Source organism: Lactuca sativa, chromosome 7 (assembly GCF_002870075.4).
Source record: "Lactuca sativa cultivar Salinas chromosome 7, Lsat_Salinas_v11, whole genome shotgun sequence".
NCBI classification, from domain to species: Eukaryota; Viridiplantae; Streptophyta; class Magnoliopsida; order Asterales; family Asteraceae; genus Lactuca; species Lactuca sativa.
The window spans coordinates 12661930-12678176 of NC_056629.2; positions in this window are offsets into that span (position 1 = coordinate 12661930).

The window sequence follows — 16247 nt, forward strand, 5'->3', positions numbered from 1 at the left end:
GGGTCTTGCTACAAATTTGGCAAGGAGGGGCATATGGCCAAGGACTGCCCCAAGGGGTTTGCAGTATGCTTTCGCTGCAACCACACTGGACACCGGAAGGCAGAGTGTCCACAGTTGCGAGGGACAGCTCAGGGAGCATCTCAGGGATCTGCCCCTGCCACTATCAAAGCTACTGAGAGTCGGCCAATCAAGGCCGAGGCACCGAAGGCAAGCGGGAGAGCCTTTCAGTTGACCGCGGAGGAGGTCCGCGCAGCGCCCGATGTCGTGGTTGGTATGTATTCTTTCATGTATTTATTTTGATGTTTAAGATATTTTGTTTATATTAGGTTATGTGTAGGTACTTTTCTTATGAGTTCTGTACCGGCCTTGGTGTTATTTGACTCGGGTGCGAGTCGGTCTCTTGTATCTTTGGCTTTCAGTCAGCACATCAGTATTAGTCGAGAGGCGTTGAGTCGACCTCTAAGGGTTTCCATAGCTGACGAGAGGGCGGTGTATGCCACTGAGGTGATCCGAGGGTGTGTACTCGATATTTTCGGCGTTGATTTTCCGATTGATTTTGTTCCTATTGTGATGGGAGATGTCTGTGTCATCGTGGGCATGGACTATTTGAGCAAATTTCGAGCGGTCATCGACTGCGAGAGACAGCTGGTTACCATATGAGACCCTAGTGGGGGATTTCTTTTGGTGTACGGCGAGGGTACACGTTCTGGGTAAGCATTTTGTTCGGTCGCTAGAGCGAGACAGAGTCTACAGCAAGGCTGTAGTGGGTTTGTAGCGTATGTGAAGGATACGAGGGTTGATTCAGGGAGGCCAAGGGCAGTTGATGAGGTTCCGATAGTGCGTGGGTTCCCGGATGTTTTCCCGAAGGAGTTGTCGGGCGTGCCTCCTGAGAGGTAGGTAGATTTTCGTATCGATTTGGTTCCGGAGGCGGCACCTATCGCCAAGGCGCCCTATCGCCTTGCACCTCCAGAGATGCAGGAGTTATCCTCGCAGCTTCAGGAGCTGCTGGGGAAGGGGTTTATTCGGCCGAGCAGTTCGTCGTGGGGAGCGTCTGTCCTCTTTGTCAAGAAAAAGGATGGTTCACACCGGATGTGCATTGATTACTGCAAGTTAAAAAAGTTGACGGTCAAGAATCTTTACCTGTTGCCAAGGATCGACGATTTGTTCGATCAGTTGCAGGGAGCATCTTGGTTCTCCAAGATTGACGTGAGGTCTGGATATCACCAGATGAATGTGCAAGATGAGGATATCCAGAAGACAGCATTCAGGACTCGTTATGGGCATTACGAGTTCGTGGTGATGCCTTTCGGGCTTACCAATGCACCGACGGCGTTCATGGATCTCATGAACAAAGTGTGCAGGCCGATGTTGGACCGCTCGGTGATTGTGTTCAACGATGATATATTGGTGTATTCGAAATCCAAAGAGCAGCATGAGAAGCATTTGAGGGAGATCCTTGGAGTTTTGAGATCGGAGAGGCTTTATGCCGAATTCTCCAAGTGTGATTTCTGGTTACGAGAGGTCCAGTTCCTTGGGCACCTCGTTAACCAGAATGGGATATTGGTCGATCCAGCCAAGATTGAGGCAGTGATGAGTTAGGAGGTGCCGAGATCCACCACCGAGATCAGGGGCTTCTTAGGATTAGCACACTATTACCGGAGATTTATCAGGGATTTCTCCAAGATCGTCGTGCCACTCACCAGGTTGACCCAGAAGGTTGTTGCTTTTTCATGGGGCCCAGAGCAGCAGGCCTCCTTCGAGACACTTCGCCAGACACTATGCGAAACCCCGGTGTTAACCCTTCCAGAGGGGATGGAGGACTTCATAATGTATTGTGACGCGTCGATATCGGGGTTAGGAGCGGTGCTTATGTAGAGAGGGCATGTGATAGCATACATATCGAGGCAGCTAAAGCCTCATGAGATGAGGTATTCCACCCACGATCTGGAGTTGGGGGCAGTGGTGTTCGCCTTCATGATCTGGCGCCACTATATGTATGGGGTTCGATGTACCATATACACGGACCACAAGAGCTTGAAGTATTTAATGGATCAACCCAACCTGAACATGCGACAGAGGAGATGGTTGGATGTGGTAAAGGATTACGATTGTGAGATCCTGTACCACCCGAGCAAGGCTAACGTTGTAGCCGATGCCCTGAGTCGTAGGGTGGAGGGCGCCTCGATTGTGAGATCTTTGTATGAGGATGATAGTGATGACCCCCAGTGTTTGACGCCATTCGAGGGGCCCAAGCTGAGACTGTGAGACCAGAGAACCGTAAGAGGGAGCGGGTTATCGGGAAGGTATCGGAGTTCATCACCGATAGCCGAGGGCTTATGACCTTTCAAGGTCGGATTTGGGTGCCGTTTGTGGGCGGAACGCATACCATCTTGATGGATGAGGCGCATAGATCGAAGTTTTCGATCCATCCCAGGGACACTAAGATGTATTTGGACCTGAAGAAAGAGTATTGGTGGCCCTGTATGAAGTGGGATGTTGCATGGTTCGTCGAGAGGTGTTTGACCTATCGCAGGGTTAAGGCCGAGCACCAGAGACCGCATGGTAAGTTGCAGTCGTTGGAGGTTCCCGAGTGGAAGTGGGAACAGATTACCATGGATTTTATCACCAAATTGCCGAGGACTGCTAGGGGCGTCGATGCAATTTGGGTGATTGTGGACAGGTTGACGAAGAGCACTCACTTCCTTGCTATCAGTGAGAGCTCTTCCGCAGAGAGGTTGGCAGAGTTGTACGTGAAGGAGGTGGTATCACGCCATGGAGTGCCGATCTCGATCGTCTCGGATCGAGATGTGCGTTTCACTTCCAGGTTCTGGAAGAAATTTCATGAGGAGTTGGGTATGAGGCTGCATTTTAGCACCGCATACCACTCACAGACCGACGGGCAGAGCGAGCGGACGATTCAGACGCTCGAGGACATGCTTCGGGCATGTGTACTGGACTTCGGAGGGAGTTGGGACACATATTTACCTTTGGCCGAGTTTTCCTATAACAACAGTCATCATTCGAGCATCGGTATGCCACCCTTTGAGCTGTTATATGGGAGGAGGTTTCAGACTCCTATTTGTTGGGGTGAGGTCGGTCAGCGTGTGATGGGTAGTACAGAGATAGTACTTTAGACGACTAAGCAGATTCAGCAGGTCAGGCAGAGGTTACTGACAACTCAGAGTCCTCAGAAGAGCTACGCAGATAGGCGTCGCTCGTAGCTCGAGTTCCAAGTGGGTGACTTTGTACTCCTGAAGGTATCTCCTTGGAAAGGAGTGATCCGATTCAGGAAGAGAGGCAAGTTGGGGCCTCGGTATATTGGCCCTTTCAGGGTGACCGCCAGGGTGGGCAGGGTAGCGTACCATTTGGTGCTACCTGCGGAGTTGAGTCAGATTCACGATACCTTCAACGTGTCTCAGCTGAGGAAGTGCATCGCCGATGATTCGGCGGTGGTTCCATTAGAGGACATTCAGGTGGATGCGAGCTTGAACTATGTTGAGAGGCCGATCGCTATTCGGGATAGAAGGATCAAGACTTTGAGAAATAAGGAGGTGCCATTGGTTCAGGTCCAATGGCAACATCGGAAGGGTTCTGAGATGACCAGGGAGCCGGAGTTAGAGATGCGCGAGCAGTATCCAGAGTTACTTGTGGAAAGAGACTTCGAGGGCGAAGTCTGATTCTAGTGGGGGAGAATTGTAACATCCGGATTTCCAGGTACATTAATTATTCATTTATTTTGGAGATTTTGGGAGGGACTCGACGAGTTGATGCTTAGACTCGCCGAGTAGAGTCGCAATTTTCCATCTGGGTTAATGACCAGACTCGGCGAGTCGACTAGTGGACTCGGTGAGTCCACGCTGTTTAATGAATCCCTAATCCCCGGGGTTTGAGGCCTATTTAAAGGGGCTTATAGCCACTAATTTCGGCTACCAAACCTCTGAGTGAAACCCTAAACGATCTAGAGTGTTTGTGAGGAAGGATAGGCCATTTTTTATCCTTGTATGGGTGTTTTTGCAAGAAGAAGGTGACCAAGGCAAGAGGGAGCTAAAGAAGGCACTATTATGTGGATTTCAGAGCCAAAGAACTTCATATTGAGGCATATATTCAATCCTTCTTCAGTTTTGGGTGTTAATCCTTGAGAGTTAGGGTTTCTAGCCCATTTAGAGTGTGAGTGTTGGTGCAATTGGTCCCTTCTTGTGTTGAGGTTGCGGATCTGGATCCAAAGACGTCCAGAGACCTAAGCCCCTTGATCTTTATGGGGTGACATTGGGTAATATGAGCTTAGGGTGACTTATTGAGGCCATTTCTTCAAATAGAGCCATTGGGTCTTTGCAGGGGCATCAAGATCCAAACTTTACGTGCTTATATTGCTTAAGGAGGCCAGATCTATGAGTTAGAGGAACGGATCTGACCTTAGGAGGTCATTTGAGCTCGAGCATGGCATAAACTCACCGAGTACCAAGAGCAGACTCGACGAGTAGGGTTAGGGTTTCCCCATAGTTCACTCAGTGAGTACTTGCCGAGTTGGAGAATGACTCAGTGAGTTAGAGGGAATTAGAGGACTGGAGTTCAAGACGGAACTCGCCGAGTTCATAATGGGACTCGGAGTCGCGGGTGGCCCCGAGATTCATGCCAGGTGTAACTCGTCGAGCAGGGGAAAGACTCGACGTGTCATGCGACACTAGAGGGATAGTGGACACGCGTAGACTCGCCGAGTCACCCAAGTGCACTCGGCGAGTCGGGTCAAAGTTGACCGTTTACTTTTTTGACTTTGAGGGTTTGGTAAACAACGAGGTCTTTGTGTCAAGAGAGAGGTAAAATGGTTTTTTACCCTTCCGAGGATGCCAAGAGAGGGTTGAGTCTAGTCTCGAGAGTTATATTTATGAGAGTATTCACTTTTGTGATTAGGCGGAGGCTAGACCATATTTCTACCGAGTCAGAGATTTACCGAGACATCCGAGGTGAGTCTTCTCACTATACTTACCTAGAGTGGTAATAGAGTTATGTGCTAGTGTACTGTTGAGTTATGTGCCAGTGTATTTGTATGCTATTTATGTGTGTTATTGTGATATGTGATATGCATGATTCAGAGTTTCCAGAGATAGGAGCAGTGGGTCCATAGAGTTAGGGTTAGAGAGCCCACAGAGAGCTGGGACTGGAGGGTCCCACTGAGACACATTGACCAGAGGGTCAACAGAGCTATAGCCTTGAGTGGCTAATATGTGTTAGAGTGGTATTTTGGGGAACTCAGTAAGCTTTATGCTTACAGTGTTATGTGTTATGTGTTTCAGGTACCAGTGATTATCGAGGGAAGGCGCCGGCATGATTCGTACACACACATGAAATTTTATGTATTTCGATCTTGGGAAATGTTTTGTGGAACACAGAGATATGATACAATGAGATTTTATTAATAAATGTGTATGAAAAATATGTTTTGAAAATGTGAAAATTTGTTTAAATTTTTACGGTGTTACACATTAGTTTTATTTGTTTATTTATCAAAAATATTTGTTTATAATTAAAAGAAAAAAGACACTTTAATTTTAATAATTCAATATTTTTCTTATAAATTAAAACTTTTTCAAATGTTTAGAATTTGCATATTTTTTTAAATGAACCCAGTTAATACGATGGGTCTTACACCTATTGTGTGTGTGTGTCTATATATATATATATATATATATATATATATATATATATATATATATATATATATATATATATATATATATATATATATATATATATATATATATATATATATATATATATATATATATATATATATATATATTCTTTTTAAATTTTTATGAATAGTATTAGATGATCATTTTATCATTCTACATGTCCACATTGTCTCGACAGTTTTCTTTGTAGTATATTCCTTATTTATCTGCAACTAGTGAAAATCAATGGTATGGTATGCAACCTTCAATGGCTAGTAATATAATCTTATAAATAGTGGTCTTTTTATGAAACTGAGAGTAATTGACAAAGTGTGCCTCTAGCCAATTTATGATATAACTTCTATTGAAAGCATAAAATCAGAAAGTCGTTGATTGTATACTTCTATGACTGACATTATCTCTTAGACGCCCCAAAATACGTCCTTAGTGTATACAATTTTTTCTCATATGATCCCTCAAAGATGACCTTGGCATAAGGAGTATTGAAGGTACTTTTATCTTTTCATTCAGCCGTGCCTCACACAATTGGTTTTGATCTTGGCATTTCCATCGTAAGAGAAGAAGATATGATTTTAACAAAAAAATAAAAAATAAAAAAAAGGAAATTTTACGGAGTAAACTTAAATCACATAAACTTAAGTTTTTACTTGGGTAATCTTATAAGTTGGATCCTAGCACTAGCAGTCCTATAAATATAAGCTGTATTTTGTATCGACTAAAATGACAAGTTACAACTTAGAAAGCCCAGCCTATAGCCAGTGTGGGTTGAGGATCAATCCGGCCTGTAATGGCTTGGGCCACAGTAGAAGTTTAATATATATATAAAAGAAATAAAAACAATAAAAATTGATGCAGCGATAGTTTGTAAATGCGAGGCTCATGTTCAAACCATCCTACTTCCACCTTTATAATCGAGTCTTTTTAAATTTAATTTAATTTAGAAGGTTTTATTAAAATTATAAATTCAAAAAAATAAAAAAATATATATTTTATTATAGGTGGTTATAAATCTCTATCCCTTTGTTGAGAGACTTAAAATATTAAGTATGAGCAACGGTATTATGAAGTCAAATATTGTCACCTCACATTCTAACATGTTATAACATAAAGTATGGACGGTGTTTCCATGTTATAACTTGGTGTTAAGAGAATAGAGAGGAAATTTTTTTTTGATTGGTTGATAAATGAACAACCAATCAATGTAGGTGTTTTACCTCGTTTTTGTCACAACGAGATATGTTATAACACCACCTTAACGAGAAGGATAGTGGTGTTTCTTGGGTTAAGACGGCGTTATGGCTGTCGTCTCCTCCATAACGCAAGCAAAAATTGCTCACACTGTGTACTCTTACGGCCCATGTCTTGGTGATTACGTGTTTGAGTTTATTTAAGGGGTTTATCACCATAATAGAGGAAAATGGAAGCATTCAATGCTTAGCATTGTATCATAAAAACTACTATGTTTTACAACTATCAAATAGAAAAAATAAATAATAAATAATATATTATTGAATTTAACACAAAGTGATTTAGTATATGGTTCGTAAAATTCATTATTTCATTAATTTGTTGTTTGTTATGTCTTTTATTAAGTCTAGTAAAAAATTGCTTTTGACTCGGTCTGATTCATACCGTCTGATATCATAATTAGAAACCTCTAATTCAGTCATATAACCTTTGATGTTCCTTTTATTGGGTTAAGACTGTGTTTGACGCACCATAACTAGCTTATTTTTCAAACTTTTTTAAATTATCATGTTTAGCAAGCCAAAAAATAGTTGATAAGCTAGCTTTTTAAAAAGCTACTTTCAATAACTTTTTAGGAGTTTTTTTTTAATTTCTCAAATATACCCTTAATTAATTACAAAAAACGTATTCTTTTAAATGTCCTTTTATGTCATTTTATATCCTTCAACTAACTTATCAGCTAGTTTTTACCAAATGTTATTTTTTGTCAGCTAGCTTATAAGCTATCAGCTAATTTTTCAGCTAGTTTGCTAAACATAGCCTAAGAGGTTGGATCTAACTTAGGTCTTAGAGGTTGTTTGATACTCCCTTCGTCCCAAATTAATTGTCTACTTTTAACTTTTGAACTCTTTTTTCTTTAACTTTGACCTAAAATATTTTTATTTGTGTTATATACTACTTGATGAAACTTATAACAATGAAAAGATATTTAAAATACAATTCATTCATATTTTCCATCAAATATTATCTATCAAAAACAAAAATATTTAAGGTCAAAGTTGAAGAATAAAGACTTCAAAAGTCAAATGTGGACAATTAATTTGGGACGGAGGTAGTATGTCTTTTACGGGATCTGAGAATTCGGTTAGATTATGTTTGATACTACAATTAGAAGCCTCTGATTCGGTCATATATTCCCTTATATACATCTTATTGGGTATGATAAAAGGTTGTTTTTAACTTAATCAGACTTTGACTCAATTACCAACTACCAACCAACTCAATTAGATCAGACTAGACCTGGCAAATGTGTCGGGTCGGGTCAGATTCGTGTTGTGTCGTGTCAAGACATTAAACGGGTTGTAAATGCTTGACCCTAACCCGACCCTTTTAATTATTGTGTCGTATCGGGTCAACCTAATTCTTTTCATGTCAGGTTTCGGGTGAAGGCTTAGACCTTGTAAGTATCTTGTATCATGTCATGTTTAAAAAATTTAAATATTAGAAAGTATGAGATGGGGATGCGAAATTGAAAAAGTAAAACACTGGAGTTGGGAGGTGGAATGTGGAATGACTAGATTTATAGTAAGTTTAGAAAGACAAAATGGAAAAAGTTAGATTTGAAGAGCAAAAAGGATAAATGGTGAGGAAGATTAAATTAAGTCACTTTAAAAGTTTGTATTTTAATTTTAATTCTTAAGTTTGACTCGCTACAAGTTTATAATATATAATATATTTATAAATAGGGTAATCTCCAGAAAGTCCTAAAATTTTAGTCTAATTTATGAAAAAGTCCCGAACTATTTTTTGTTTACAGAAAAGCACAGAATACCGGCTAAAACTTCGAAAAAACCCTTTTTGGCCGGTTTCGTAGATTTAGCCAGTATTCTGTGCTTTTTCGTTAGTTTGCTCAAAATATTAGGACTTTTCTGAAAATTACCCGATAACCAAAATATTAGGACTTTTTTGAAAATTATTATGGAATTAATGGATATTATTATTAACAAATCATTTATAAACATAATTTTTTTTATTATAAACAAAAGAAATACATTTGTTGCTAATTTCTAGGAATAGAATGGTCGACTATGTACTTCTCTATTGTTTGTTGACCACTTCAAAGTCTCTATGTTCTTCCTATATATCGTTGTGGGTGTTACAGTGAGAACTACTTTGTTTGGCGTGACCAATACAAGAGTTGATAATATTTATTAATACCAATGTAATTTCTTTTTTATAATAAAAATATTTTTTATGTTTATAAATGATTTGTTAATAATAATATCCATTAATTTCATGATAATTTTCAAAAAATTCCCAATATTTTGGTTATTATGTAGTTTTTGGAAAAGTCCCAAAATTTTGAGCAAACTAATGAAAAATGACAGAATACCGGCAAAATTTGCGAAACTAGCCGAAAAGAGTTTTTTCGAAGTTTTAACTGGTATTCTGTGCTTTTCTGTAAATAAAATTTTAGTTTGGGACTTTTTCATAAATTAGACTAAAATTTTAGTACTTTTCTGGAGATTTCCTTTATAAATATATAAAATTTATAAAAATGGATATATATAATTAAATGGGTCATATTCGAGTCATCTTCGAGTTGAAAATCTTGATCCTAACCCAACCCATTTAATTTCCATGTCGTGTTGTGTCAATCTGTTTACTTAAACGTGTTGAAATCTCTTATCCAAACCCGTTAATTTTGTATCGGGTTGTCGTGTCGTGTCATGTTTTGTCAGGTTTAGATCCGACTTAATCAAAAACTATTAAACAACTCTATATTAAATCATTTAAAATATGATCTTTATGTTTCATGATTTTTTCTTTCCTTTGTTAATCTGCAAATAACTCAAACGGTGGACTGTTTAGATCATATTTTAAATTTGCAAAGTAACTCAAACAGTGGACGGTTTAGATATATTTTAGAACCTTTTTTTTTCTTTTTTTAATTTCAGACGACATCACTTCCCAAATGCTAATTACAAATTTAACCAACTCTTTGAATAGTCTTGGGAAAATGACTTATTAAGGTAACTAACTATTTCGATTGTCCATATATAGGTAATGTTCTTTTTTTGTACACATTAATGAAACCAACTTGTTTTGTATGTTCACATTTAGGTAATATGACCGGCTATCACCTGTTTTTGCTTATGTGGCATCCACCAGGCATATGAGTTGAGTACGTTGCACCTATGTGACGTGGTGCATATATTATCGTCATTCGATTACACTATAAGAACTATGTCATATGATTACACCCCTAATTCTAAACCCTAGATCGATCAACGATGGCTTCTTCTTCCTCTTCTTATTCTTCAAAATGAAAAGATGAATTTCAAGCTGATCATCCATGTGATTGCGACTTACCATCTCGTGTGAAGATTTCAAGAACTCTTGACAACCCTGGAAGAAAATTTAGAGTTTGTCAAAACTCGGTGGTAAATCAATATTGTTGAATATGTTGCAACTTTCTTATTCTTCATCATTCAATTTAACATTTTTTTTTGTTCAAGAATGGAAAAAGTTCAAGCTGTAAATTATGGCAATAGATGGATGAGGATGAAGGGAGGACAGATGGAAGAAGTTCTTACAGGAGGAAACCAGAAGAAAGCTGCAATCTAACCTTGAAAATTTGCACTTTGGAGAACGAAATCAGCATATGTAGGATGAAGATCGAACAAGAAAACAACACCAATTTGGTTAATAGACAAAAATTGGACAAAGTGAAGTGGAAGTTGTTTACTCACAAAGTGGCACTGATTTTGTTATTTGTATTGTATGTGAAAATGTTGATTTGATGTATTATGGTTGAATGATGTAGTTCATGATGTATATTGGTTGAATGATTTAGTTCATGAATGAAACTTGAGTGGTATTAGAATGATGTAGTCCACCTATTCTAGTGTATGCTTATGTATGTAAATAAAGCAACAAACTTGTGTTACATGATTTTGCTTCTGATGTAATGAATGGAACTTTTGTATTAGAATGGTATATAATGAAACATTGGAATGTAATATAATCAAACGTGGAAATGTAATATAAGCAAACATTGGATTCCCATGAAACATTGTTTACAAAAGATGTGTCATAAGTTAGTTTTAACACAGTTACACATGCAATACTGCCAAAAGGTACACATAAGATTCAAAACCTTACACATATGACTAGACAAAAGTTCAAAAGCTACACATGTAACTAGACAAATGATTCCCAGTCAATGATGCCAAATTCTATTCCAATTCCATTGGATTTTCACCACTATTCCCCTGTTTCCCTTCCCACTTCTTTCTTATCTGAATTTTCGTGATTCTTTCTGAAGGTTTCCTTCTTCTCTTTCCCTGTAGAACTTGAAATGCCGTTACTTCTTGCATATGCTCCTCTTCCATTGGATCTTGAACTGCATCTTGTCCTTGGTTATCATGTCCAATTGGATCTTGAAGTGCAGCAAGTTCTTCACCTTCTTGACCTTCACCCTGTCCTTGAACTTCAACTGCGGGCTGGTCTTCACCTTTTTGAACTTCAACTTCAACCTGTGCTTCAACTTCAACCTGTTCTTCAACCCCTCCAACTACACCTTGACTTTGTCCTTGAACTTCAGCTTCAACCTCAGGTTGGTCTACCTCTTCATATATAAGATTATCCTCTTCAAAATAAACTTGATAAGACTCCACCTTACTATCAGGCTCCACTTGAACTTCACTGTCACTATCACTTGCCACATCAACTTCTTGAGCCAATTCGACCTTCACTTTACCTGTTATGAAATAATTTAAATGTTAGCATTACAAATTGTTATATTGTAATCAAAATGTAAAGGAGAGCACATACCTTCTTTTTTGGCTTTTTTTTCTTTGGTTTTTTGTTTGACTTTGGCTGTGGATTAGTTGATTCCCCAATTGGTTTTTGAGGACATTTGGTTTTATTATGCCATGTTTCCCTACATATGCTGCATCTCATGACCATATCCCTTTTTGAGACTGTATGCTTATTGCCCTTTAGTTCCCTCTCAATTTGATCCCTTTTCCTTTTTGTTGATGGTCTTCCTGGCATCCTTCTCTTTTTTGGAGGCAATGGCTTGATGTAATCAAAATCAGGCCACATATCACTGCCATTGAGTGGCTTACTGGTGTAGATATATTCATTACAAAACATTGGTGTGGTCAATCATGGTGATACATAGTCCTCTGGATCCCTATTGAGGTTTGAAATGGCAGCATATGCATGCACACAAGGGTAACCAGATAATTGTCAAGCACTACATGCACATGTCTTCTTACCAAGGTCTACATCATATGCATCATATCCAAGCCTCACTTCAAATTCTTGATAAGCAGATGGTACAACTCTCCAAAATCTGTCCACACACACAGACACAGACACACACACACATATATATATATATATATATATATATATATATATATATATATATATATATATATATATGTAAGTATAAACAACTGAATGACACACATATATTTGTAAGTATAAACAATTGATAACCAAATGGTACAACCACTAACCTTTGAAGTGCCATAATCTTAGACAATTTCAGTCTAATGGAAGTACATACGTGTAAGTCTCCCCAAGAACTTCCCTTACTTTTTCTGTATACAAAGTCTCTCCATAACATAAATTCTAATTTCCTCTAACATAGTGATTAGATATCTCTTCCTGGCATCATCAATGACCGATTTAAAACTCTTAGATACACCATTTTCACATGCATCACATGCCCTGTTAGCCTCAAAGAATGGTTTACTCCAAGTTTTAGGCTCCCTCTCCATCAGATGATCATAGCAAGTGGTTCTAGCTTCTTGATTTCATTCATATGCTGCTCAAATTTAGTCTGGGTAGTAGAAACAGTAGCATACCAGAAAAGTGTATTGAACTGCTGACCCTTAATTTTTTTCAAGAAGTTAGCACATATGCGTCTGGCACATTGTCTATGCTCTGATGCAGGCACCCTTTGCTTGACAGCCTCAAGTAATCCATGTTAGCATTATAAACAAAACATAAGCTTCATATAAATTAAGTATTAAATAAAGAGAGTAGATAAAATCATTACTTTGTGTTGGTCTGATATTAATGTCAGTCCATGCCCATTTCCCATTTCAATGTCATCAAGGAGAAGGTCAACAAACCACTTCCATGTTTCTTTACTCTCCACTACAACCTCAGCCCAAGCAAGAGGGTAGATATGGTTGTTTGCATCCCTACCTACAACCGTAAGCAACTGATCTTTGCAAATTCCTTTTAAGAAGCAGCCATCTAGTCCAATTACCCTCCTACAACCTTGAATCCATCCATCTTTCACACCCTTTAAACATACATAGAACTTTGAGAAGTAAGTGGTTCCATCAGGCATCACATCCACATCCATTTTCACTATTGATCCAGGGTTAGTCCTTCTTAGCTCCTCTCCATAGCTCTAAGTTTTAGCATATTGTTCATTTAAAGTACCATCTATCTCCTTAAATGCATATCTCCTAGCATTTCTGTACTGTCCCACACTTGCAATCAAATTAAATGTCTTGCTAAGTTTAGCCTTTAATTTCCTCACACTCATCTTTAGTTTCTGGGGTATCTGATTCATGAAAAGATTCCATATCCATTTATAGCTAACAACTGATCCAAATTTGAAGACTCTTGAGAAATTATGATTATCAATTAAAGATTTAATCTGGAATGACATTTCATTGGTCATCCAGGTTGCCCACAACCTAAAGGGACAACCTTTATTCTTCTTATTCTTCTTACCTTTGCAACATTTCACTAGTAACCTGTTATGATCACTTTTACATACCATGAATCATACCCATTCTTCACTACATAATTGGTTACACATAGCTTCAATTGAACTGGGTTAGCAAACTTCATACCTATAATTGGCACCATCTTATCCCATTCTTGTTTCTCATCATGGACAAGGAATACAACCTTATCATCTTTCCCATCATTAGGTTCATCATCATCACTGAGGTTACCAATACCTGAAAGTTTGTTTAAAAAATCGTCACCAATAGTTTTGTTAAAGGTATGGACTTCTTCATAAACTTTATGTTCATATGCCATAATATCATCCAAGTTATCATCTTCATCATTGTAATCCGCTTCTTCCTTATCATCCTCTTCTTCCTTGTCGTCCACATCATACATGTTACCATCTGATAACACCTCATTGTCAGCCCAATCAAGGATTGGTTCTTTATTGGTGGTCAATGTAGACATTTAACTCAACTTCAGGAGTATAAGTCGCTTCAACAAACTCCCAATAATCAGCATCACTGTCGATTCTTATAATACCCTCAGCTAAGGTTTCCTTTCTACTACAGTAATACACATCATTACAACTTCCCTTGGTTAAATCCTTAAGCCACAAAAGAAACTCTTTATATGTAAATCCTCCAAAATCAACATCACGCACTATTATTGTTTTGGGATCTAAGTATTTCAACAAATTTTGGGAAAATAGTCCCCTGTAATGAGCATCTATGGTTAGATACTTACCTGTAGATGATTGGAACGCTATCTTACAGTCGACTTCAACACGTAGCTTCAACTCCAAACTCTAATATTCAATTTGATGAATTGATACTAATCAGGTTGTGATTTCGGACAAATTGAACTTGTCGAACCCTAATTAAATGAGAAACGGGTGTAATGTCCACGTAAGAATCCACGTATTTCACTTTAACTGAGGTTAATCGATGCTACTGGGTAAAGCAGGTGAAAACATGTGATAGTCAGTCATATTACCTAAATGTGAACATACAAAACAAGTTGGTTTCATTAATGTTTACAAAAAAGAACATTACCTATGTATGGACAATCGAAATAGTTAGTTACCTTAATAAGTCATTTTCCCAATAGTCTTTCACTAAAATTTCTTCTTGGATCTTAGTGAAATGTTCTTTATAATGGCAAGATAGCCATATTTTGTGAAGTGTTCTTTATTCCTTAAAACACTAAAAATTAGATCACCCGACAAGTATTTTCATAAAAAAATGTTGAAGTGAGTCTCTGTGACTGCAATTTAACTTACAAAATTATTTCTTTATTTAATAAATGTTATGCGAAATGGTTTTTAATAAGTTTAATGAGTTTTTATTTTATTTTACTTGTTTGTCAATAATCTAGTGATTTGCTCGATTAGAACCTTCAAGTTGATGTAATTTTACTTGTGTTGTTATTTTGTGAATGCTTAAATACCTGGCAAATGGTTAGTATGTAAATATTGTTTGAAGCATTACCCGCTAATGTTATAAATACCGTTGTGCAATGTGAGAGACTTTTCAAACAACAATAAACAGTTTTATAGGCTTTCTTTTTGTTATTTTGTATATCAATAATATGATAATTAATACCGCAAAATCTTTAATGACTTTGATAATTTACTTTTATAGTTATTTAGTGAATGATATTTTGCAAAATGTAAGTATATTCAAAGCATTAGTTGCTAATGTTATAAACGAATATTTCACAAAGAAAGAGGTTTTCTATTATTATGATAGAATCTCATCTTTGGATTAGTCAACCTAGAAGACTTGGTGTAGTCACATGCCGGAAGACTTATTCTTATTTCAATTTTCCAGTAGAAGTTATTATGTTAATTGCGTTAAAGTTGGATTTACGTTTAATTCCAGCATCCATATTTCCCTTCATTATAGTTAGCAAGTAACTCTATGTTTTCTATAAATTATAACCTGCATTTGATTAATGATTAAGTAGAGAAAATTGTTCCAAAAGGTTTGTTTATTATTCTTGTTTTATCAGGAGATTAGTCATCTCGAAATAGATTGTATCAATTGGTGCTTTCATCATTGTCTCAAAGCCTCCAAAAAATGAGTTCGACTCCACCTCCGACAACACTATTCCTCAAAAAGAAGGAAATCATGACAGTGTCGGCAACCCCATCGCCTCCCTTCACGCATACATGCTCCATATTGCTCAATTACCCACCTATACCAACGCTAAGTTGGATCAATTGATCCAAATCATGACCAACCAACACGTCAACCAGCCTCCACCATCGCCGCACCATCACCACCGCCACTGCGCCCTAACAACCAAAACATCTCTGACCACCCAAAATTCCCTTTCCCAACTTTGACGATACCAACCCTCTTGATTTGGTTGTTCCAAGTAAACAACTATTTTGAGTATCATTATGTTTATGTCACTCAACGAGTTGCCCTTGTTAGATGTTATTATATAGTATTTGTGTATTTTCCATAGTCCGACCCTTTTAGATTAATGATCTTTATCTTGTATTTGTAATATATATATATATATATATATATATATATATATATATATATATATATATATATATATATATATATATATATATATATATAT